This window comes from Antechinus flavipes, chromosome 1 (genome assembly GCF_016432865.1).
Source record: "Antechinus flavipes isolate AdamAnt ecotype Samford, QLD, Australia chromosome 1, AdamAnt_v2, whole genome shotgun sequence".
NCBI classification, from domain to species: Eukaryota; Metazoa; Chordata; class Mammalia; order Dasyuromorphia; family Dasyuridae; genus Antechinus; species Antechinus flavipes.
The window spans coordinates 451,532,152-451,559,632 of NC_067398.1; the positions used below are offsets into that span (position 1 = coordinate 451,532,152).

The 27,481-nt window shown below is 31.4% G+C and overlaps 1 protein-coding gene across 4 annotated transcripts in view; it reads left to right on the forward strand.

Moving 5' to 3' along the window:
* The window catches only part of NCOA2 (nuclear receptor coactivator 2), a 302,628-nt gene that overhangs the window by 92,531 nt on the left and 182,616 nt on the right, over positions 1 to 27,481 (forward strand). For all 4 annotated transcript variants that reach the window (XM_051970063.1, XM_051970062.1, XM_051970064.1 and 1 more), the window contains exon 3: positions 19,970 to 20,026. The gene's annotated coding sequence lies outside the window, so the exon portion shown is untranslated. The remainder of the gene's footprint in view (positions 1 to 19,969; positions 20,027 to 27,481) is intronic.

The following is a 27,481-nucleotide window of genomic DNA, read 5'->3' on the forward strand; positions in this document are numbered from 1 at the left end:
GTTTTAAAACTTGTGCTTTGCATAATTTTCAGACTACAGTTCTGTATAAATAAAAATTCATAGCTAGGGATAGCTTTATGTAGCTAGGTTATATTCTTTATATCTTCATACATGCATGCGTACATATGTATCTAACAATGTATCTATTTGGTGTTTCCTCTTAATATAAAATTTGATTGGCATATTAGCGTAAATTTAAGTCTGTTATTGATTATATTTTGGACTATTCTAGGAAAGAATATTGTGTAAACTATTTTGAAAAGTGGCATGTTTATTATTTAAATTACAAAATGGGAACAAGATTCTTTTACTTTTTTAGCCCTAAAAGCTATGTTGCTGTTATAGTTCAACTAGTAAGCTTGTTTTATTGGCCAAATTGAGTTGGTTTTTTAAATGACAGCTCACATATGTGTAACATACAAGATTTACAAAGCATTTTTTCTTTGGACAACTTTCTGTGATAGGGTGGGTAAATATTATTGTTCTTGTTTTATAGGTAAAGAAGCTAAACCAATTAATTGAATTTCCAATGATCATATAACTAAAAGCTAATAATTTTTTGTCAGTTAACTAATCAATTTGCACCACAATTTATAGCATTTTTGGCCTTCTTTAAGAAAAAAATGAGAGAAAAAGGCATTTTTATTTATTACAGTAATTTAGCTAACATTAGAAAAATAAGTGTTTTCTCCATTAGTAAATTTTTCAAGTGCTTTAAAATAGCACTTTTAGATGATGATGAAAATTTTTAGTTTTCCTTTCTTTCCTTTCCTTCTATTGTTTCCTTTTTTTTTTCCTGTTATACAAACTTGTTGTATGGTGGGGACTTTATTTTTTTCAGTGACTACTTTACAGTATATATCTAGAAGTGGAATGGTATGGACATTTTAGTCACTTCATTTGAATAATTCCAAATTGCTTTCCCAGGTGGGTGTACTAATTAACAGTTTCACCAACAACACATTAGTATGCCTATCTTGCTATAGCTCTTCCGGTATTAACTTCTGATCCCATGCTAGAAACTTGGTTTCACATCTTATGTCGTTCTATGTTGATTTGTTATACTATACTCCAAGGGCCTATCAAGCCATTTATTATCCTTATGGTACCTTAAATCCTCCCATGCTTTTGGTATGCTTTTTAGCATATGTCTTGGTTTTTCTACAGATTTTCTTATAGTAAGTATGGTTGCTTCTTATTGTGACATATTAGACTTGAGTTTATAATATGAGTGGAAAGGCCTGAGGGGCTTTCCTAAATGTCCTAAATGTAAAGCCAATAAGCTTTATTTAATTTAATGACTTTGCATTATCTATTTTGACTGCTCAGAGGCCTTTTGTCAGTTTAATTAAATCTTAAATTTCTTATTCCTTTGATTTTTGTGTATGATGTAAGTCTTAGGTTAATATATAGAATATAAAATTACTTCATTAAGTAAAAGATGATTTTTTATATATATATACTTATATATCATATAATATCTCTGTAGATAGATAAATACTAAGACCTATATGTATAGTCAGACTCTCTTACATAAAGATTTTCTTACTCTTAAAGTTTATTTGTTGATCTCAGTTGTTTAATCCTTAATCACAGGCATTAATAATGTTCTTTGTGTAGCAAACATTCTAGTGTTTGATTTTAGAATTAAGTACTGTCATTCATTGATAATATCTTAACTTGAGAGGTTAAGATATTTTATATAAAATATAGGTGTTATTTTGAATAGTCTTGAATATTTGAGGAATAAAGTTCAGAAGTGAAATCTACAGAAGAAAATTAAACACACAGACACACTCACTCATTCACTCACTCTTGGATATCAGGAACTTTGAGCTAGTTTTTGCATTAAAGAATTTTATGATGATTTTGAAAAAGCATCTTATTTTTTTCATTGAATTTCAAGTCATGTACAATCAACAGAATTTGGAATTTTGTTGTTGTTGTTGCTGTTGTAAAGCATGTAGAACCTGATGGCAAACCATTCTTCTGAATAATTGAAGTTATTTTTTCCAAGTTCAAATTAAATTTCATATACTGTATTAGATTTTTTTTCCCCCATGCCTAAGGTACGCCGATTAGTCAGGCAGGCTTATTTGAAACTAATGGATAATAGCTTTTAAGTTGTGCAACTTGCCATACCAGTTTTACAGTGTTTTTGTTTTGCTTGAAGTAGATGAAAGGTTTATTTAAGTGTGGCCACACTAGTACTGCATTCCTGATGATCTTGGTAGGTTAATGACAATCTTTGTCATAGAAATCAGGAAATGTGGGTTGAGTCTCTTAGATGCTTATATGGTTGGTTCATTTAAATGCTACTTACAGAAGGACAGGGATTGTTGGAAGAACTTGATATAGGTAATGCTACCTTTTATGTGTCTTAACTTGATTCTGATTTATGTTTATTTGATCTTTTAACACTAAAATGTTTTCTGATATTCTCTGAGGTTCTACATTTTTAGGAAAAAAACCTCAGTAAATTTACATTTGTCTAAGTTTTAGATTGTTTTGATGTGGGTGTTTTGGCTTGGTATTAACTTTGTTACATTGTCATGTTGTGTACTTTCTTTTCTGGTATCATTATTTGACTGGTCTATCTTGACTTAAATGAAGCATCTTTGTTAAGCATTCTTATTGTTAATTAAGTTGTTCATTTTTATGAAGGTTGAGTTGAAAAATTGCCAAAAATGAAAGAAATGTTAGCAATTTGAGTATTAAAAGCAACATCTTTTAATCTGAAGCATCTGAAACCCAGATAAGATTCTTTAAAAAAAAAAAAAAAGTATAAATTTGTTGGTTTCCCAATCATTCTTGAAGAGCATATATGATTTCTATATATGATCATATATGGAAGAAGAGCTATGTATCAGCAATACTCTGTTCTGGGACTTCATTTAGCATGCATCTGAAATTTACTAAAAATGTGGGTGCCTTACTCATTTTAAGGCAAAATTATGATTCATATAAAGAAATGTATCAAAGATAGTAAAGACATAAAAGGAAACATTATAGCAGAGTTATACATATACTCGTAAGAATTCAGTAGAATAAAAGATAAGGTAAACAAACTGTGATTTGGCAAGCAAGTCTTAAAGAAAGAACTGAGAAAAAGTATCTTTTCAGCAAAGGATGAGTGAAAGGAGGTAACTGGTTGATGATTAGAAGTATTTATTTTTCTGCTTAAGCATCTAGTAGTTGATATTAGTGCTATACTACTTTGAATCTAATCTTACACTTAAGTTGCTAATTTAAAATTTTCATTTCATTGTTATTGTTTCTAAGGTATTATTAAGAGTTGAATTTATATAGCATTTAAAGTTTTGGTTTTGAGGAACTTTATACATATTTTCTCATTTGACACCTAAAATAAGCTTATGAGGTGATTAGTGCAGATAGCCCATTTGAATGATGAAGACTTAAGATCTAGAAAGGTTTTCTATAGTTATTACTTAGCTAATTAATTATCATCTATGTTAATTCTCCTCTGTAGTATCTTTTCCATTTTTCTATAAAGCTAATACATTATTTAGAATATTGAATGAGGTAAAGGCGCTGTTTGGATAGCTGCACTCCTTTTATGGCATTGGTACGTGCTACTTATATATTAATTCTTATGGTATTATGGAGTTAAGAATTATCTCAAAAGGGAGAGATAATATAATCTTTTTTGGCTAGAAGTAAACTACCTAATGGGCTTAATAGACAGCTTTGGAATAGTTAATTTATTTATTACTGTAGTATTTAGTAGTTCATCGTGATTGAATAACATAGAAGTATGAAAAATCAACAATATAGCTTCCAATTAGCACTTCTCCCCTTATGTGTACTGTATTTCCCTTTAAAAATACAATTAAAGAAAAAATTTTACAGTTTCCATTTTTGTAATTTTAAAAATCAGCCCTAGTTTTTTCCTATATTGTTTTTTGTTATCTTCATGATTTTTATATTGGCAATATAGTTTTGCTTTGTCTATTCATGTTTATAATGAGATTGAAATATGTATCCTTCTAGATAGAAATATGCTATTGACTATGCTATTAGTATCTTATCAAAAGTACTAACCACAGTTGCTTTTGAGTATTTCTCTAGGAATTTCTATGGAAAGATCTAATGTCTTATACTATTAGTATCCTTCTCTGGTTATAGCTAAATGATCACAACAGAAGGGATCAAGGATGAGTTATGACAAAATACAAAATTTCTGAAGTGGACCTATTTCAAATGTAGTATATTCCAGACCAGAGATCAACTTTTGTGTTGCCTGCCATTTTTGTATGCCTAAGCTAAGAATGTTTTTTACAGTTTTAAATAAAGGATCTCAATTTACTCATCTTTGGTCTAGGCAAAGAGGCTTGAATTCTCAAGTAATATGAACAAAGCAATATTGACATTGCTGGAACTTCATAAAGGTAAAAGTTATAAACCTTAGAACTAAGTAAATTATCTACATAGGTATGTTCATATACATGTGTAACATAATGTATATGATGAAATACTGATTTTTTTTTTTGGACTAAGAAACTAAAGAATTAATCTCTGAGGTAGTCTGGGAGGAGGGTCTGATAGAAATCAGTTTAGCTTTATGGTTCCACTCTTTGGAGAGGTAACCCAGTCTAAAATCCAAGTTACATAAAACTCCTGGGACCCATCTTCTGTAGAAGTCTCGGAGCAGTCTCACCTTGCCATGACTGAACCCCATCTTTTGGTGCCTGCCATCATTTGGTGACAAATCCCACACCATAGATTACATCAGAATATATTTTATTTATATTCACATTTCTGTGTGTATATGCATATATCCACATATGTGTGTGTGCTTTGCAAACTTTAAAGCACCATATAAATTTTAGCTACTTTATTTACAATTCTATATATACATTGGCTTCTGTGCCATGAAAATTTACTATGTGTTAAGATACTGACTATGGATTATATTCTGAATACATAGGTGCCAAAGAAGTTACTTTATTTCAGCGTGGAAGGTCTCTGAAGCTGATACAAGTTTTGGACATTTGCTATATACTTAGCTTTCTTGGCCTTTCCGTATGTAGCCTTTGGCTCTGTTGATCATCATCTCTTCCTCTGTGCTGAATATTCTCTGCTAATTCTCCTCATACCTGTCTGACTACTCCTTTTGAGTCTCCTTTGCTGGTTCCTGTATATTGTGGGTGTCCCCAAGACTCTGTCCTGGATATTCCTCTTTTTTGTCTATACTTTCTCACTTGCTGATTATATTAACTCCCATAGTTTGATTTTCAAATCCATGTAAGTGATTTGTATCTCTATCCCTAATCTCTCATTTTCCCTCCAGAGCCAGCTGGGTCCAGTGGTCAGATACGGATTAAGACAACTAGTGATAACCCCTGATGATGTGGGAAACCTTGGCCTTTTTAAGCTAAAGTCTTCAACAAGTCAGTTTGACTGAGGCTGTACCCATTCAATGATTAAGACTAGGTAGAATATGAGGCAAAGAATCTCCTCTTTCACCTAGTCCAGGAAAAAAAAATCTAAACAAATAAATCTGGGAGGGGAAGACTCTTGGGGTTTCTGGACAGAGCAGGAATGACTGCTACTTACATTCAATCTGAGTCAGTCTGGACCCAAACAATGACCAAATGGGGCTTGGCCTAGGATTTATTAATAGTTGATGAAAAATCAGAAACACAAGATGTCCAAAATAGAATTAATTCTCTTTCTCTCTAAAATGCCGTTTCAAGTTTTCATTTTCCAATCCGTGGCACCTTCATCCTATCACTAAAGCTTACAACCTGATTATATCAGCTTCTATTTCTCATTCTCATTCAACCTATGTATCCAGTTTGGGGGGAAGGGGAGATTCATATCTTTTCTACTTTCACAATACATTCAGGATATATAGTTAATCTATCCATTTACAGAGCCGCCTCTCTTCTCCCATCACAAATCCTGATCACTTTTCACCTAGAGAAATGGCTTGTCCATCTTATCTCCATTCTGCAAGTGTTCTCTCCAACTCTGCCTTACCCTCTATTCAGATCAGTAGTTTAGGTGAGACTACCTCCTCCAGGATCTTCTCATTCTCCCTCCTATCCTTCCTTTTTTCTTTTCTTCCATTCCTTCCCTCTCTTCCTCTGCCACATACCCTTATATGAGGGTTCTCTACCTAAAGGAATATAAATTTAGATTGCTGAAACCTCACAGAATATTGGAGTTTTTTAAAGGCTAGATTTCTTTTTTAAAGACCATGCTTTTAGCACCAGCCCTGAAGTGTGGAGGGTCTGAGTTCAAATCTAGTTTCAGACACATAAGACTTACTTTTGTGAACCTGGGCAAATCATTTAACCCTAATAGCCTCAGGGGAAAAAACTAAAGACCATGTTTTAAACCCAAAGAAATTTGTGTTTTCATTGGCCACTGGTTCCAGCCCAATCCTCATTTGGTTTTTGTTTGGGCTCTATGTTCATAATGAATAGGAATAACAATTATATCTGTTTTGGCCAGAACCCCTGAGGGTCTTTCCATCCTAGATTGATTTTTTTTTTTTGACCAGATAAAAGAAGCCATTCTTTGCCTAATTTCTTACGAATTGCACTTTAGAAGATCAATTTTACTGCTGAGTTAGAGGATAGCCTGCAGTTAAGGGAGTAGAGTAGACCAACCAGCAAATGATTATAGTAGTCTAGGTGTGAATGATGAGGGCCCATACCAAAGTGGTGGTAGGGTTTGAGGAGAAAACTCTACAAAGAAATGTTAAGATCTAACAGCAGATTGAATATGAAAGAGTGAGAAAGAATGAGAAGTAGGTATTGAGAGCCAGCATCTAGATGGATGGTGTTATCATTAGTAGTGATAGAAAAGTTAGGAATAGGAGAAGATTTTAGAGGTAAGATAATGAGTCTTGGACATACTGGGTTTAAGATGACTACAACACATTCAGTTTGATAGTACATAGGAGATACTGAGTGTGGGTCTGGAAGTTGAGAGGTTATAGGAGTAAAAAAATAAATCTGAGAATCACTTCCATAGAAATAATAGTTGGATATATGGGATCTAATAAGGTCACTAAGTGAATTGGTATTTATAAAGAAGACAGGATCCAAGACAGCTTTGGAGAATACCTACAATTAGCATTTATATCCTGGATAGAGATACAGTAAAGGAGACTGTGAGGAAATAGACAGGTAAGAAGAGTATCAGAAGAGAGAAGTCGATTAGTTGTCATGAAAGCCCAGGAGGGGAAAAGAATATCAAAGAGAAGATGTTGATCTACAGTGTCAAAGCCTTCAAAGAGGTTAAGAAGGAAGGGGGTGGGAGAAAATATGTTAAATTTGGCAATTAGGAGATCTTTGGGAGGGAGCTGTTTCAGTCGAAAGATGATGTTGGAAGCAAGACTTCAGATAATGAAAGGAAAGATAATGGAGGTATTAAGAATAGACAGCCTTCTCAAAGCATAACTACAAAAGGAAAACGACATATAGGACTTTAACTAACAAAGATGGATGAATTGGGTGAGAGTATTGTGAGAATGAAGGAAACAGAAAAATGTTTTTTGGCAAACTGTTAGAGTTTGAAGATAAGTGAAAGAGTGGGAAAGATAGAGGGAGCAATTTGTTGGAAAAGATGGGAAGGAATGGTATCATTTGTGCATGTGTAGGATCACTTCTTTGTGTGAAATAGATATGAAAGGAGAAAATGGCAGGTGTTATCTTAGTGGTGTTAGCTGAAGAAGAGGGGAAAAGAAAGTGTTCTCAGCACATGGCCTTAATATTTTCAACAAGCTATTTTTTTTAACAGCTTTTTATATGCATGGGTAATTTTACAGCATTGACACTTGCCAAACCTTTTGTTCTAATTTTTCCCCTCCTTTCCCTCATTCCCTCCCCCCAATGGCAGGTTGATCAATACATGTTAAATATGTTAAAGTATAAATTAAATACAATATAAGTATACGTGTCTTAACAGTTATTTTGCTGTACAGAAAGAATCAGACTTTGAAATAGTGTACAGTTAGCCGGTGAAGGACAAAAATAGAGGGATTGGGAATTCTATGTAGTGGTTCATAATCATCTCCCAGAGTTCTTTCACTGGGTGCAGCTGGTCAAATTCATTCATTACTGCTCTATTGGAACTGATTTGGTTCATCTCATTGTTGAAGAGGGCCACTTCCATCAGAATTGATCACCATATAGTATTCAACAAGCTATTAAAGGTAAGATTCTCAGCTGAAAGGATGAGGTTCAAGGTTGCTGTGGAAAGCTTGAAATTGGATGAGATGAAAAAATTTGGGAAATCCATTGTGATGGTTAAGAGGTAGTGAGTAAATTGAAAGTATTTTAAAAATACTGCTTTGCTGCAGTGAGGGTCCAGTTGTGATTATATAACATAAAATTTTAGTGAATTCAATTATCATAATTTTATGATCTTCAAATTCATTTTATAGTAGTGGTTGAGTAGGAAGGAATGTCTGCAGCAGATGGTGGTAATATTTCAAGAATGAGATTTGGCAGAGTTAAGTCAGGCAACAGGTTATGGGTTTAAGGGATTCTAGAGAAGAGGACTTTATGGAACTGAACCAGTTTATCAAGGAGATTATTGTCTGCAGGATCTGGGAAACAACTAATGGCTTGAATATTAAAGGTTACAATGAGGAGGAAGAACAGGGTTTGTCTTTGCAAGGAAGAGGATTAGGCATGATGATCACAGATTTTGATCAGATAAAGGAATTTCAGAGTTTATGAGTATGGAGTTGGCACACTTATGATGAGGACAAAATCCCAGTGTGTAATTGAGAAAGAGAAATATGTCATTGGAAATAAATAAATTGAAGAACACCAGTTAGGGTATTTGAAAGAATATTTCTTTCTCGAACTTTATTGATAATAAAAATTTCTTGTCTGGAGGGAGGAATTGGGGAAGAGAAAGACTGTGAACCAGGTACTGAAGTTACTAAGGAAGGACTCAGAGTGCCCTGGAGGTTGGTAGAAACAGTTGCCAGAATCTTGATTGAGTTTCAAGTCTTTCCTACTTCAATTCATCCTTCATTTATCAAATTGTTCTTCCAAAAGCACAAATTTCACTATGTCATTCCCTCCATTTCAGTAACCTTCAGTGGCTCCTTAGTATTTTCCAGAGGAAGTATTATATTTGGCTTTTTAAGTTTTCCATATCCTATACTATTCCAGTCTTATTACTCCTCAATCCTCTTCATTTATTCTTCAATCTAGTGTCCCTGGCTTCCTTACTGTTTTTCTACCAGATACTACAGCTTTCTCTTTTTTTTCTTACTAAAGTTTTATTTATGTAGTCTTGTTATTTTTACATTGCATATATTTATGGAGTACTCTCAGAAATATGAATAATCATGCAAAACAAATTTCTTCAATGTCTTTCTATGAAAAATACATATTTCATTATCCCATTAAATTCTTTACTTTTCATTATTGGATAGAATGTTTCTTCATTGCTATTGATATAAAATGCAATGGTCATTGTATTCTTATAAAAACATAAGAAGAAGTAAAAAAAGAAGAGGAAAAGCAGCATAGATCAATACATTGAAAACATCAGAAAACATGTGAAATGGGAAGCAAATGTGGACCTCCCAACCCCACGAAAGGATAGTTTAGGAGTGTCCTTTTTATATTTCCTTTTTTCCAAGTTATGCTTGGCCATTATAATTTTGTAATTTTCATGATTCATTTTGTGTAATTTTCTATTTGCATTGTTATTATCATGTATATAGTTTTCTTGACTTTTACTTTATACCCTGCATCACTTTATTTAGATCTTTCCATATCTCAATCCTTAATTGCCCTGAAGTAATCCCTTACATTCATTTGCCACAACTTGGTAAATCATTACCCAATTGATGGACATTTATTTTACCCAAATATTTGGAGTATAAGTCTTGCAGTGGCATCTCTGGGTCAAAGAGTATGGACATTTTGTCTCATTATTTGCATAATTCCAAATTGCCTTCCAAAATTCTCATATCAGTTCATAACTCTACTAACAGTCCATCAATGTGACTGTGTTCCCACAACCTTTATAACATTGATTGTGATACTTTTTTATCCTTACATATTTGTAGTATGTAAAATGAAAGAATTATTTGATTTCAAATTTTCTTAGTATTAGTGTTTTGGAACATTCTTTCATATGATTGCTAATGCTTTGCAATTCTTCTTTTGAAAACTGTTTATATTCTTCTGACCTTTCATCTATGGGGGAATGGTTTTTAGTCTCACATATATCTCCCTTGGATACCAAACTCTTGTCAGGGAAATTTGCTACAGATTTTTTCACTTTTGATTGCTTTCCTTCTTTTCCTAGGTAGATGAAGTAGATTTTTTTGTTGAAATTTTTCAGTTTCATGTAGTGAAAGTATTCTTCTATATCTTGTTTAATTAATTAGGAATACATCTACTATGTGACTCTTCAGAGCTTTTAAAGCATATGTATTGTACATATGCATTATTCTAATTCTACTTACTTCATACTTCATTTTGTGTCCTCAAAATTGTTCTCTTTTGATAATATTTGCTATAGTATAAATTCTTTTTTTGATTTTTGAATCAGTTCTTATAAGTCCTTTCATATCTTTTGAAATCATATATTTCTGACTACACAGTAGTACTCATCACACTCATATACTGTATACCAGAACTCATTCAAACATCCCTCAATTGATGAACATTCCTTTTATTTGCAATTTTTTGCCACCACAAAAAGAGCTATTATAAATGATGTTGTACATAGAAGAGCTTTTTCTTTTTGATGTCTTTTGATTACTTGGTATTTTCACTTCTTTTCTTCCTACTTGGAATGTTCTCCCTCCTCACCTTGACCTCCTAGTTTCCTTCAAATCTTAAATACAATCCTATCTTCTGCAAGAAGCTTTCCCAGTCTTCATTACCCTTATTGTCTTCCCTCTGAGACTAATTTTACTTATATCTTCTTCTTTGTATAAGGTTGTTAGCATGTTGCCTTCTTTATTAGAATGTGGTCAATCTGAGAGAGCAGGGACCTTTTTTTTTTTAACTCTTTCCCCCCCCCCCAGTATTTAATAGAGTACATATTTCACAGTAACATAATTACTTTTTAATAAATGCTTTTTGGATTTTCTTGACTATCAAGATACAAGTCTGACAGAACATATAAATCTTAAGAAATTGGTTGGCTTGGATATGGGAGAAACTACTATATAGGCTTCTGGGAACTTGAAAATTAAAGCTTTTTAGAAATATCTCATTTTTTTAAATGTCAAAAATAGGTTAGATGTCTTTGCCTAGTTTGATGGATATTTCTTACTTTTCTCTCTAGTTTTGAGGGTATTTAGAGATACAATTGTATAAATTTTAAGTATTGTTGTCTATAATTTGTTGATGAGCTTTTACAAATATTTTAATAGCTCATATTAATAGTAGTTATTACCTAGTGTTTTTTCAGGTTTACAATATTATTTATTTGGTTGTGTCAGCAGTTTTCCTTCCGTTATGTAGATGAGGAGTTTGCAATTTTAGATAGTTTTTGACCATAATCCTAAATGTCAGTGGTGTAACATGAACTTGAGTCTATCTTGACCACACCCAAAACACTTTACAGTACTGGTAAATACATATTCTTTTAAAATTAATAGTATTATTTATGTTTATAGAACATGATGTCTAGTTCTTATACCTATAAATTATAGAAGCCTGCAATTTTCCAACTTGGAATGGGTAATAACTGCTTACTCCTTCAATATAGCCCCAATACTTGTCACTTCACATAGATGGAATCACCTTAAATATAAGCCATTCTTCATATGACAACTTGATCCACCTTATCAGAGTGCCGATTTAAATTTAAGGCCATTCTGTCATTTTTAAGGAAGCAATAGGCAAGATTTCAGACTCTACTGTTATCAGATTTGACAGTAGCTTGGATACTTCAGGGTGCAGTAAAATTTAATCTTTACCCAAGTAATGAAATGTCCCTAAAGTACTGAAAGTTAAAATTTTAAATTAAAAATATGTAACTGAATGATTGTTCACCTGTTTGTTTTTTAATAGATGATTCTGATTTGAGTGCACTTACATTTTTTTTTTCTTCATGATTTAGAACTCTATTTGGACAATTTGGGAAAGCAACAACTTAGGTCAAAGAATATTTATTATAGTGATACAGTCTCTGAAATTCAATAAGTTAAGTAAAACATGAGTATATGGTTTAGTCTTAAGGTGTTAATCCCTGCCCTCAATGAGCTTACCTTCTTTTAGAACCAATTAGATAACTGTCTTTGTATAACTTACTGGAAAAGAAGTTATTGCTTGCTCATTTGAGAACAATGAATCCTCTGCTAAGTTGATCAAATCCTGAAAAAAATTTTTTTTGTCTACTTAGGATGTTAAATAAATACAAGTAAAAATATAATTATACGCGCTACAGTTTGAGAAGAAGCACTGCCAAATTGGGGAGTGTACCTAGTTGTACAGGAGCAAAGCCGTTAAAGGAGCTCACAATTTTAAGAGGAAGAGTTGATGAAGAAAACTCCCAAGTGTGGGAGTCAGTTTCTTCAAAAGCATGAGTGAGACATTCAGCCATTCTGGAGAGCAATTTGGAACTATGCTCAAAAAGTTATCAAACTGTGCACACCCTTTGATCCAGCAGTGTTTCTACTGGGCTTATACCCCAAAGAGATACTGAAGAAGGGAAAGGGACCTGTATGTGCCAAAATGTTTGTGGCAGCCCTGTTTGTAGTGGCTAGAAGCTGGAAAATGAAAGGATGCCCATCAACTGGAGAATGGTTGAGTAAATTGTGGTATATGAATGTTATGGAATATTATTGTTCTGTAAGGAATGACCAGCAGGATGAATACAGAGAGGACTGGCGAGACTTACATGAATTGATGCTAAGTGAAACGAGCAGAACCAGGAGATCATTATATACCTCAACAATAATACTGTTTGAGGATGTATTCGGATGGAAGTGGATCTCTTCGATAAAGAGAGCTTTAATTGATCAAAGATGGACAGAAGCAGCTACACCCAAAGAAAGAACACTGGGAAATGAATATAAACTGTTTGCATTTTGGTTTTTCTTCCCCGGTTATTTATACCTTCTGAATCCAATTCTCCCTGTGCTACAAGAAAACTGTTTGGTTCTGCACACATATATTGTATCTAAGATATACTGTAACCTATTCAACATGTAATTGCTTGCCATCTTGGGGAGGGGAAAAATCAGAACAGAAGTGAATGCAAGGGATAATGCTGTAAAAAATTACCCTGGCATGGGTTCTATCAATAAAAAGTTATTAAAAAAAAAAAAAAGCATGAGTGAGAGATTGGATTCTTTACAGTAAATAGATGAGGCTTTTCCTTAGTTTATTAAAAGTTTTAATTCAGAACTTAACTAGTAACATAAAATGAACATTTATATATACATATACATATGTGTGTATATTAGAAAGAAAAATATTTTCTATGAAGTTGTATATCTTAATTATTTATCTCGATTAAAAATATCTTTTAAGTATATTATGCATTCACTCTAACTTTCTAGGCTTATCGATTTTTGCTTTTTTCTGGATTTTCTTTTATTTCTCTATCTGAAGTTTTAAAAAAATACTCTGGTCACTCTTCTGTCCCTCTTTACTTTCTCTTTTGTGTCCCTCCTCTTTCTGTTCCCATGGATCCTTTTCCTATAAATATTGAATGTATTTTAAAAAATAAGCATAACCAGGCAAAACCAATTCAAATCTTAGGAGACAGCTGTCTTTTGTTTAAAGGTTTGAAATAAAGAATCTAGCAAAATATAGGCTGGTAAATATAATATTTTCTTATAAAATTGTGAATATTTTTGAAGTTGAATTTTTCTTACTTTTTAAATATGTGATTGATGTGTATCCTGAAACTTTTATAGATTTTTAAATTACCTTTAAAATATACGAAAATGTAAAAAAAACAAACAAACAAACAAAAAAACTAGAAGAAACCATAACAGGAAATAGCATAGATGTCAATTATCTTCTACATAGCCCTTGGACTTCCAGGGAAATAAAGAGACTCAGTCTTTCAGAGGTATGGTGGAGAAAAAAATGGGCAAAACATATTAATTTGGCAATTTTTTAATTGGATTTAAGTTTTACCACAGTTTAGTTTCTTCATTGTTTTAATTTTCCATTCCCATGAAGATTATTTTTCCACTGAATAGTTGAATAGCATAAAAGGGTGTTTTTTAACCTGAACTAAGAGTTTCTTAATAGTGTATAAAAAAAGGTTTAGAAATGTGTTAGTACTGTCATCCTTTGCTTAAATAAAGTAAATTATGTAAAATCAGGGAGACAAGAATATGCTTTGTACTTCTGTATTAACACAATTATAGGGGTTTAGTTATATGATTTGCCTAAGATTTTCCCTCTCATGCAACAGATGGTATTAATTCTTATCTTCCTATACTGTTTTCATAGATTCCAGTAACATCCCTAGATTTATAAAGTGATCACCTCTCTGTTGAGTATTCATGTCTTTTCATCATCTTTTCAAAAAAACATCTATATCTGCCACTTCCTCATAGATATTAGTTCCGATTTGGAATATCTGGCTTTGATTTTGTTTTAAAACAGTATCATTCATATCACCAAAAGTATAAAAGAATTTTTTTAAGTTAGGTGATGTGTGGTTACTTTTGCATAACTGTTCCTCCCACCTCCACTCTCTCCCCCTTTCCTTTTTGATGTTTATTACCAGAGATGAATTGCAGAGTAAGGAAAGGAGAAAAGAAATATTCAGAAACAATAGCTCATATCTAAGTAATGCTTTAAGGTTTATAGCTTTACGTGTACTATCATCTCTTTTGATTCTCAACTCTGTGAGTTAGGTGCTGTTAACATATCCCCCCTCTATTTTACAGCTAAGGTAACCAAGGCTTGCCCAAGGTCACACACAGTAAGATGTTAAGATTGAAACTCAGGTCATCTTGCCTCCTAAGTACAGTGGGCTATCCATTGGACTATTTTGCTGTTTCTAATAGACAAATTGGATATATTTTTTTAATAATTTAAAAACTAATTTACTGATATCTTATTTTTATGTCACTTAAATTTGTCACTTTAAACTCTGCACATTAGCCTTTCAGAGTGAATTCTCATATGATAAAGATTAATTTTTTTAAGGGGAAAAAAAGAAGATGAGGAAAAAGAAAAAAAGAAAATAGTTGATCAATACATTGATAAAAGTCTGATATGATCTGCTTCTCTTCTAATTTTTATATCAAATAGGGTTTAATATTCAGTTCATGTTTCTATTTTGAATTGATTGTGGTATTTGACATAAGAAGTGGGTCTGAGCCTAAATCTTACAGAATACTTTTCAATTTTCCTAGAAGTTTTATTGAACATTGGATTATTGAATCTATTACATCTAATTGTCTCTTGATTACAAAGTCTGTTGCCATTGATCTTAGTTAACCAATACTGAATGGTGGTGAGATAGGGAAGAAAAAGGAATAAACATTTTCATAGAGTACCTACTTTGTATCAGGGCTTTCCAAACATCTTAATTTATGTTTTTGATAACTAGTGTTTATAACATATTATTCTTCCTTCATTTCTGCCTTTTTCATTATTTCCTTATTATATTTTTAGATGTGAAATGAATTTTCTTATTATTTTATTTATATGATGGTTTGGTATAGCTTTAAAACTATAAATTAGCTTTGATAGTATTGTCATCTTGATTATATTGGCATGGCTTAACCATGATCACTGAATATTTCTTCAGGTATTTAAAGTCTTCTTTATTTCTTTAAGGAACATTTTGTAATTGAACCTATACCAATATTTTACTTGCTTTGGTAGATTAATCTAGAGGTTTTATGCATTTTGTAGTCATTTTGAGTGTTATTTAATTTCTCTTACTGCCTTTTAAGATTTTGTTGTTATACTGAAATGCTGTTCTTTTTTGTGGGCTTATGTTGCAGTCTGAAATTTTATTAAAGCAATTAATTGTCTTGATAGCCAATGCTAATTCCTTGTCATAAGTGATTGATACTTTTGTCATCTTTTTGCCTATCTTTGCATATATAAATAGTTTAAATAAAACTTATACAGTAAATTAATCTATCTTGTCCTTTCCCTATATGCCTAGGAGATGACCATTTAAAATTATTAAAAATTGTTTTGATAGCATTTTCAGATTTGCAGAATATTTATACTAAGAATTACCTGAAAATATTTCTATACATGCATATGCATATGTTTATATTTTCCTAAGAAAACTGGAATATTATTATGGAAAAGTAAGAGTATATAGATTTATAAATTGGTTTTTATTTCCTTCTAATTATTGAATTTAAAAATTTTTTTGCTTCATTCATTAAAAAAACCACAAACACTTGGTTAAGTACTAATCAGAGGTCAGTTAGACATATATCTTCTACTTCCATCCCTGTATTTTATTAGCTGTGCTACTTGGAGGCCGATTATTTATCCATTTAAAATTTGGTTCTTTATCTCTAAAGATGGGGTATTATTCATTTCTTTTCTCCAAGAGCAACTTTAAAAAAAAAAAAAGAGTTTTTTTCCTGATAGTACCTAAATTTGCCTCTTTACCACTTCTACTCTTTGGTCCTGATTAAATTTTCTGGGATTAGATACAACAGATCTAATTAATACTTCTTTAATTTGACCCCCATTCACTCACTTAAAGATAGTATATCCTACTTAAGTTCTTATCTCCAAACTTAACACATCCCAGTTCCTTTTAACTAATCCTTATATGATATGGATTCAAAGACTTTGCTGTCTGATGATCTTTCCTCTGGACTCTTCAATATATTAGATTCTTTTAAAAATTTTGCCCCTCAAATTGAACATGATACTGTAGACAAAATTTCTAAAATATTAGACTGTAGCCATATGTGAAGTAAAAAACAAAATAAAGTTTATTGTGGCCCCTTGGTAGTTGCTTAATTAATATTTGGTCATAGCTTGACAAAATATGATTGAGATAAATCTTTATTGAAAAACACCAGGAAAATAGACCTGTACGGGCTGACATAATTGTAGGTTCTATCTGAATAATACAGGTCTCCCCCTAGTAAATATCACAGCTATACAACTTAGTGCTCACTCTTTCTCTCAGTCTAGTTCTACACCAAAATCTGAACTATAAAAAGGTAGCTACTTCTAGGACTATAATAGCAAGTTTGCAACACTGTACAACAAATAGGTAGGTTTTCTTAGGTATGACTTCCAGCTATTCAGAACTTAGTAACTTTAAATAAAATTTAGTTTCTATATACATTTTAAGATGAATGCGGTTAGATTGTATTGTATGGATTTTTTTTTTTGAGGAAGAACCTTGTAATTCTCTTATCTTCCATCTAACCAACTATTAAGAAGTAAGATATATATTATAAATATGCCAAGTAAAGCAAAAAAAAAGTTTTCACATTCAAAAATTCACAGTTCAAAAATATATGTCTCATTCTGCATCTTAAATCTATCACTTATCAAAAATGGGTTGTCATGCTTTGTCATTGGTATTTTGGAAAATATGGTTGGTATTTATTTTGACCAGTGTTCTTAAGTCTTTCAGTTATGTTTCTTTACATTGTTATTATCCCAGAAACAGTTTTTTGTTCTATTCATTTCATTCTATATAAGTTCATATTTGTTTTCCTAGGTTTGTCCAGAAGTGCCTTTTTAGATTTGGGGATGAGGGATGGGGGACTTTACAATAATTCTTGATAGCATTCACTATTGTTGTTGAGTCTAGTTCTACGTGACTCTAAGGATTTTTGTCTATGGGATTTTCTTGTCAAAGATAGTGGAATGGTTTCCTATTTCCTTCTCCAGTGTATCTTCATTTTTTATAGATGAGGAATGGCAGCAACTAGGGGTGTAATGAATTGTCCAAAGTCACCCAATATTCTATTCATTGTACCATCTAGTCACCCCCTTTACATTCTTATGTCATACTTTACCTCTTCCCCATATTATTGCTATTTGACTTTCATCCACTATAAATATATCCATTAAAACTGTTCTTTCCAGTTAATAATGATTTCATGCCCTCAAACTTAACTATAAGGGGTAGCTAGTTGGTGCAGTGGTCAGGAGGACCTGAGTTCAAATTTAGTCTCACGTAACACTTCTTGACTATGTGACCCTGGGCAAGTCACTTAACCCCAATTGCCTCAGCAAAACAAAACAAACAAACAAAGCAAAAAACTTTACTATATCACCCTAGTATATTCTGTCTACCTATTGTGAGAATTATCACTTTTCAGGAGAAGTCTTTGTTTTTCACAGAAGTCTTCTATTTATATGCCACAATTATTTAAGGCCAGTGAAAGAACATTATATGCACAGTTAGGAAATATGATAAAGGTATGGATCAAGAGATCAAGAAGGAGAAGTCTGATCAGGTTCAAGAGAAGAATTAGGAGGTCTCAAGAAAGCCCAGAATAGAAAGTTCCTAGAAGTTAGAGGGTTGTCAGCAGTGCCAGCAGATAGGTCACAAAGAAAAGACCATTAAATGTGACCATTTAAGATATCATTGTTAACTGGAAAGAACAGTTTTAATGGATGTATTTATAATGGATGAAAGTCAATTTAGTTTTGTTACTTTCTTTGTTCCCACTCCAGTTTGCCTATATATTTTTTATTAACCATGTCTTAGAATAGATTTCTACAGACTTCTGGCATATATTCACAAATATTCATTAATAAAGTTTCATTTAATTTAAAACAGATGAAGGCGCTTGTTGTTCCTACTAATTCTCATGTTTTTCTTTACAGTTTTATAGTTTAATTATGCACATTGTTATAGTCCTTGAACAAGAAAATTGTCTCTTGAGAATATATGCTTTCTAGTCTTATCATAATGCATAATTGGCTCCCTGATAATGGTGAAAATAAGTGGATCCTATTTTATAAAAGATTATTGAACCACTTCAATGACATTTGATTGGAAATTGTTTTTTTTTTAAGTTATTTATTTAAAAGCTATTTTAAAAGATTTGCATTTGCATATATTTTGTTTTGTTTTTTCACGAATCAATTTTTTATTTCAATAACAATTTTATTTCAATAATAATAATTCTTTTTTAAAAATTAACTTTTTTATCTCATTCCCCTTCTACTTATTGAACAAAGCCCTGTGGTATTAAATTTGAAATAATTGTTTATCATGTTTAGGACATTAAGCAAATAAATACCATAATGGTGTTCTGGAAGAAGTAAATTTTTAAAAGAACCCATTAAAATCTGGGGAGTGTAAGTAATGGTACAAATATTTAATATTTGACGTCTTCGATCTTGTTGGATTATTCTCCTATGTAAGTAGAAGTCTTGTAGCCTAAGGATACGAAAAAAAGTATAATTGATGAAAAACTTCATTCTAATATCTTTGGAGGTATAAGTAAGGTTTTAAGTTTGTAAATGTTGTAAGAACAAGGTCACCTCAAAGCTATTTATGAGATAAGCTCACAGAAAAACCCCATTTCCCTTTATCTACTTCTCAGGATTGTTATGAAGTACATAAGAAATAATGCGTATCAGACATTTTACAATCCTGAAAATTATGTAAATATCAGGTATTACTTTTCTTTATAGATCTAAAAGGAGAATGTTTTGCTTTTTTGATGTATTTTATATATATAAATGTATAATCACATTTTGTTTTATGTCAACAAATTAGATTTGACCATTTTGGTTAAAATTACTTTCTATCCATCCTAAAAAGAAATAAATATCAATATTAATTTAAAAATTTTATACAGAAAAACTATTCATCAAGTTTTGTTATGGTTTCTGTTTTCTTATGTAAATAGAAATGGTTCAAAGAGTCTCTGCTCTTGGTTTAATATTAAAACAGTATGAGAAGGAGGGTTAAGTGCAATTTGTGTATGTATGTATATGTATGCATATATATGTCACATCTGTAGAGGAATTCAACCTGCCTTGACAGATTTTTAGAAACTTTCTTCTTTGTTTTACAGCTTTCTCTTGTACCTTGCGACAGATTTACGGATCTTTTACACAGTGTACTGAATCAGGTAAGTTAAAGAAAATATGTTGCAATATCCAATTTTGAATAAAGTCATATATTTGACACTTTTTCATAAAAGGCTATTTTTGGATAAAATAAAACTTGAAAATATCAAATGCTGTTCTTAAAGGTTGTGAGTGTTAGTCTTCCCTTTCCTATATTTTTACAACAGCTTAATTTTAGAATAGAAGATTGTTACACAATTTTCACTATTGTGAAGACATGTGGAGAACAAACTGAAAGACTATGAGTTAAATGCCAAATAGCATTTAACATAATTTTAAAGCAGACTACATGTGTTGGACTTATATTTGGACATATTGTGCCATTGATTATTATATGATTTGCTGCTAATATTTATTTTTTAAAATCTTTGTCAGATTGTAGAAACCTTTATAGAAATCACTAGTTTGAGAAAAATTGTCAAAAAAAATTTAAGTATGTAAACAAGGATGGAAAAATTATTTATTCCACTAGATTTTGAATCATAATACTTGTATTTGATTCCATGTTTTGCTATTTCCTGCCTTTATGATCCTCAATAAGCTTTATCCTTTTCTGTACTTCAATTTCTTCTTTTACAAAATGATGGAGTCAAACTAAGTGGTATTTTAAAATTCTTTGCAACTAAAAACTTATGTTCTAATGAAATGTGTGTTGAAAAAAGTTTTAGGGAATTTTTTGTGGTGGGGCTTATGACACAGGAGAAGATGGGAGGAAGAAGGCAGCAAATCTTTGGGGAGGGAGGTGAATTAAAAAGAAGATCTTATCAAGATTAAATCCTAAAATTATAAGGTAAGGGGGGAAAAAGAAAATAATTTAATACTAAATAACATCAAATAGCTTTTGTTAGTACTATAGATAGGCTCTTAGAACATAAACTGACACTGGCTTATTGACTAATAGAATAGTTTTGATATTAAGCCAAAGAAGTAGATTTGAGCTCTAGGCAGAAAAGGAGCATGCTCCTTAAAAACAGCAACAACAACAACAACAACAACAAAAATTGCAGTGAGAAAGCCTAGTTGTAAGCTCCAATTCTGCTACTAATCAGCTCTGTGACTTTGTGCAAATTAATTTTTTTAACCATCAATTTCCTCATCTGTCAAGGAGAAGAAGGTTTCACTAAATTGTTAAGATTACTTTCTATTATTCTGAAAATTAGTCTGTCTTTAGGTTGAGGAGTTTAAGGAGGAAGAAATGGCAGGAAAAAAAAATAAGATTTTGGTCTTTAATAATATATCTTTAGAAACTACATCTTTAACTCACTTAGCTTTCCTTATGTTTGTATCCTAACATTCCCTGCAATTTTTAGTAAAGATAGTTGTATACTTTTGACTGTGTGTTCTAAATAAGACGAAAGGCCATGAATAGTCTGAATCTTGGAAAGAAAGATTCCCTTCTGAGAAAAGTAGATTACCTATCCAGAGAAAAGGTAGAAGGAATCTTGCTGAAAAAAATTTTTTTTCTTCTTTTTTTTGGGGGGAAGAGGAAAGACTATCTTCATAATAATACCATTTTTGTAATTCTTGAGTAGAATAGTGATATAAGAAAGAATGCTTCACAATTTCTTGATATTTGTTGAATTCTGTTCTGCTTAATTTTGAGAAGAGAGTCTTGAGTTAAATTGGAATGGAAGAACTTTTTTTGATGTTTGTATTCTGAAAATAATTCCATATGAATTACATTTGTAGTGTTTTGTATATTAAGTATTATTGTATTTAGTAGCTAGTTTGACTAGGAAACATTGTTTTTAGGGAATAAAACAAATTTAATAGTTGCCTAAGGAAAAAAAAATTGTTATTAGAAAGGTAAATCAGTTAGAGCTAGAGCGCACTCCAACGCCAAATGTTCATGACATCTAGATTATTTGCTATTTTCAGTTTTTTCCATTAGTTTAGAGAGTAGAAAATGAACAGATGTATGTATCACATTCAATGGTTAAATTTTTGAATCTCTGAAATAGAAAGAGCATAGATATATTAAAAGAAGCTTGTACATATATTTTTAAAGTTATAGACATTCAAGAGTTGGAAATGATATCTTATGCTGTATTGTTCATACCTGTGCTGTAACAAATTTCCCTTTTTGGATAAATCTCTCCAGTTTCCTTTAACTAGCCCAACACCAATATAAATTTTTTTCTTATTAACATCCTTTAAAAAATATGTTACCTAGAATTGAACACAGTTTTCCACGTGTGGGTAAAATACAGAAGGACTATCATTGATTATTCTTGAAAACTGTATTCTCTTATTGTGGCCTAAGATGACATTAACTTTCTTGATTTATTGTTATATTAATCTTTTTTTTCACATGAACTATTATTTATCCATATCCCCCATGGACTTAAGATTTTTTTAATGAAAGAGTAAGAATTTCATATTTATCTTTATTAAATAATATTATATTCTATTTAGCCTAACAGTTTAGCCCATTAAGACCATTCTGAATACTGATTCAAAATTCTACTTTATTAGTTAGCTTTTTCAGTTTACTATGTTAGAAAGTTTTATAAATGTATCTTTATGCAAGTCATTAATAAAGGTGTTAAGTAGCATAAAACCAAAAACAGAGCCCAAGTATCCTCACTGATCGATCATTCCTTCTATCTTAGTTGTACCACCATCTAGTCAAAATTTCCCTTTTCTACAAGATAAACTTGTGGATAGATGGATGGATGGACCATCATCTAGTCAAAATTTTTCTTATCTTTTCCACAAGATAATCTTGTGGATAAATGGATAGATAGAGTGATAGGTAGGTTAATCTTTCTAAAATCTATATTAACTTGTATTAATAACATTCTTCCTTTCCTTAAAAGAAATAAAATTGGGCTGTTATTTCTAAGGAAGTCATTGCTATTTCTTTATGATCGTCTTTCTTTTTCAAATTTTTTATGAACCATCTCTATGTTATAAATATTCATCAACATAATTTATATTTAATATAATGCATTAATCAGGAATTGAAGTCAAGCTCCAGATATAAAATAAATGGATAAAGTATACATTTAATATTTATAAAATTGGTAGAAATTAGGGTATTAACCATTATAAATATTTATGTACTTCAAATTCACAAAATATTTCTTTTCCACATAACTACTCATATTTTGTTATAATTCCAAAGGGAACATGTTATCTTCTGAGAAAAAACCTGAAATGTGTTAGTTTTTCATATATTCAAAATATATGGTAAAATAAGACTCACTATTAATTTTTCCAGTACGTTTTTTTTCAACAAGCTATTTTGTGTCTCCTTGAACCCTAGTGGAAAATATTTCTGCTGCCTGACATTAGATGCAAAATATTCTCTACCTAACTCGATATCCATTTTTATACTGGGAAAAAGTAGTTTTCTTGCCTCATTACTACGGGGTTGTGAGAAAAAAGTAGTTAAGTTGAGTACTTTTACTTTATGCCTTTATGAATCATGTTCTGAAGAGAGGCAAAGTCTTCTTTTCTTGGTTTTAGTGGCTACTATTTGTTTAAGAATTCTTTGCTTAATGGATCATAAGCTCTTTAAGGACAGAAAGTTTTTCAAATTGCTTCTTTAAAAAAATCCTTAGTCGTCTAGCCCATTACAGATTATTACCATTTTTTTCCTGTACGGGACTGTATTTGGTTCTAGCTTAGAGTTTTGATTATAGGGTTTCTTTTTTTTTTTTTTTTAAGTTTTTTTAATTAAACCTTTTTATTTTCAAAACATATGCATAGATAATTTCCAGCATTCATTCTTGCAAAAACCTTGTGCAAAAATTTTTTCCCTTCCCTAGATGGCTAGCAATCTAATATGTTTAACATGTGCAATTCTTCTATACGTAGTTCCATAATTATCATGCTGCACAAGAAAAATCAAATCAGAAAGAAAAAAAATAAGAAAAAAAATAAAATGTAAGCAAAGAAAATTTTTTTAAAAAGTGAAAATACTGTGTTATGATCCACAGTCAGTTCTCACAGCTCTCTCTCTCTCTCTGGGTACAGATGGCTCTTTTCATCACAAGACTATTGGAACTGACGAATCACCTTAACAGTTGAAAAGAGCTACGGCTACAGGATTGATCATCATATAATCTTGTTGCTGTGTACAATGATCTCCTGGTCTTACCCACTTCACTGAGCATCAGTTCATGTAGGTCTCTCCAAGCCTCTCTGAAATCATTCTGCTGATCATTTTTATAAACAATAATATTCCATAATATTCATATACTATATAACTTATTCAGTCATTCTGCAACTGATGGATATCCACTCAGTTTCCAGTTCCTTGCCATTACAAAAAGAGCAGCTACAAACATTTTTAATGTACACATGAGTCCTTGTCCCACTTTTATGATCTCTTTGGCATACAGACCCAGTAGAGACACTGGTGAATCTAAGGGTATGCATAGTTCAATTGGGGCATTTGGGCATAGTTCCAAATTGTCCTCCCAAATAGTTGAATTAGTTCATAATATCTCCAGTAATATATCATCAGTATCCTAGTTTTTCTATATCCCCTCCAACATTCATTGTTATTTTTTCCTTTCATCTTAGCCAATCTGAGAGATGATTTCAGGGTTTCTATCCCAGCTTTTTGATAATTGAGATTAAAGCTTGATTGACCTACAAGTTTTTAATATAAATTTGTGTCATGGATAATTGATCTCTGTGATTTGGAGAAAGCCATTTCATTTCCTTGAGCCTTAGCTTACCAAGCCTCTGTAAATTCAGGGGTTGGGAGAAGAGAGTTGAAATAGATGACTTTTGAAAAACACTCCACTTAACAATTGATGATCCTATGTTTTCTTTGAAATATAACAATGATTTTAATGTTAATAGAAAGAAATATAAATCCTCAGAATTAACTTTTGTCCCACAATTTGGACTTTAATAGTTGTATCTTTGGTTTGCTGAATGAATTATTTTCTTAGGACAAGTTTTATAAAATCCTTTATCATAAAAATATTTAAAATCTTTGCTGCTGAGATAAGATCTACTTTATATTTCTTCTGGACAATTTTTTTCCCTCTTGTTTGAAGTAGTAGAATATTTAAACAGTCTAGATTTGGAGGAAATTGGACTGTACCTTTTCTTGTTTATATTGTTGAATGTATTAAGACTTACTCTGATTTGAATATTTAGAAGAACTAATTCAAATTATCCTATAATTTTAAAAAAAGAGTATATGCATATCTGATATTTTTTATTGCAATCGGTAAAATTATCAGTCTATGTTTTTACGTATAACAAAGTTTTATTTATATTTTTTCATCATATATTATTGTTAATAATTTGTATATCCAGTATCTTTTTAACTGTTGGAGATTACGGTCTTTAATATTCAAAAAGATAGGATCTCATGAGGGAAAAGGTTTCTCTAGTTTTAAAATAAATAATATTTAATAAACTAAGGTGGGAATTCTGAGCCAGGAATAGTGACAGGAGAGTTTGTAACTTTGTTTGTCATCCCATAATTTTGTTGCTTAGATATAAGTAGACTAGATTTATTTAGCAAATCTTACTATTCTTTTTAATCCATTGTAGTGTTAGCATTTCTTTTCAACTTTTACATGAGAAGTACTTAAAGCAAGCCACCGTGAAGTATTTGGGTGAATAGTCAAAAGTTCAACTATATGTTAGAATCTTGATTTAACAGCGTCTACACTGTTATTTATTGGGTTGTTTTATTCTTTGTATTTAAAAGAGTTTAAAAGTTGAGCCTTACGTATTTTACATGCTTTTTCAAGGCAGGACAAGAGAGGAATTTTCTTGTGAATTCCATTCTCAGATTCAGTTTTGGCCATTTTTAATTGAACCAAAACCTTTATGAACACATAACTCTGAACAAGGGCTAGTGCCTTAATCATTTAGTGCTCCAGGGAAACTCAAGATAGGATACTAGGCTGGATTTTAAGAAAAGTGTATATCTTGTTGCATTTTTCATTTTCCTGATTGTGTCAGTGTCCTAGCCAGGTCATTAGTGTTCTGTAACTCTATCCGTCAGTTGTAGAATGATTGAATAAGTTATATAGTATATGTTATGGAATATTATTGTTCTATAATTTTCCTGTTCCCAGAGATGGGTTATTTGGCTGTTATGTAATACATCTTCTCATTATCATTGGGTTTTGTTTTTTTTTTGTCTATATGGTACTTTTATTTTCAAATATAGGAACTTAAACTTTTTTGTTTATAAAGTAGCTTGAATGGATACACTTTAGAAATATTTTTCCCAGTTAGTACACATTTCTTCACCTTGAGCAATTGAGGCTTTTTAAAGTGAGAAAAAATGATGATTTCATGTTTTTTTTCCAAGATAAGATTAGTGGGCTTTCAATTATAATAGATAGACTGTGTGATGCACTGAATAATAAAATGAATAATGAGTTTGCTAGTGTAACTTCTCTGAGTTTTAGTTTTCTTGTCATGGAACATGAAGATTCTTAGAAGAGGGATTAGATTTGCTCTACTTCACCCCAAAGATTAGTACTAGAAAAAATTGGTGTATTTTGCAAAGAAGTACATTTTAGAGAATTAACCAAAAGTGGAGTAGGCTACTTAAGGAATCAGGTCTCTTCCTTTTAGATCATTAAAAAGGTGATAATCTATGCATTCCCCTCTAACATTTCATGATCCTAATGAAGAAGAAAAAAAGAATACACATAAATGTCGAGATTTCGACTGATAGAAAATTTTTCCACCCTAAAAATTCTTCATACCAATTAAATCACAGTTCTAGACTAAAAAAGCCAAAACAGAATGGTAACAGAAAAGTACAAACACCCCTGACCTCAAGGAACTTGCCTTCATTAGTGGAATATGGCATATATCTGAATATTTTACAGTTCTTATATTTCTCTACTATCTATGCAGATTTCCAACTCCTTATTAACTCAGTAGATGGTACTGAAGTTGTTATAAGACCGTTAATAATGCACTTATCAATTTGAACCTTCGATAAACTTGGTCCTTGGATCTCTGATATACAGTTCATTACCAAACTCAAAACTTTTCCAGTTCTTTTAACTTTTAACTTTTAGTCTTTTAACTTTCCATAACCTTAAGCAACTCAGTATTGCTACTACCATTGACACCATCATGGGGCATCAGAATAGTACTTTATTTCTCATCACCTCCTTCTCTCTAGTCTTCTCAGTTAAAGTTTTTCTCTTTTTTCACGTTAAAACTTTGATGCTACTTCTTTCATGACCTTTCTCCTGAAACTTGTACTCAAAAGTTCATTCCCTTTTCTTTTCTTTTTTTTTTTCATTATGATGTTCTCAAAGGACCTCTCTGTTGGATCTATTGCCATCTTGGTTTTATTATTCAGACAGTAATATTTTCTATGTGCTAGACAAGTTCTGAAAAATAGAAAGAAAGGCAAATAAAACCTCTGTCTTCTAAGAGACAGCTCACATTTTAATAGGAGAGATAGAATGAAAATAAATTGGCATATAAACGTTACATAGTGATAATAG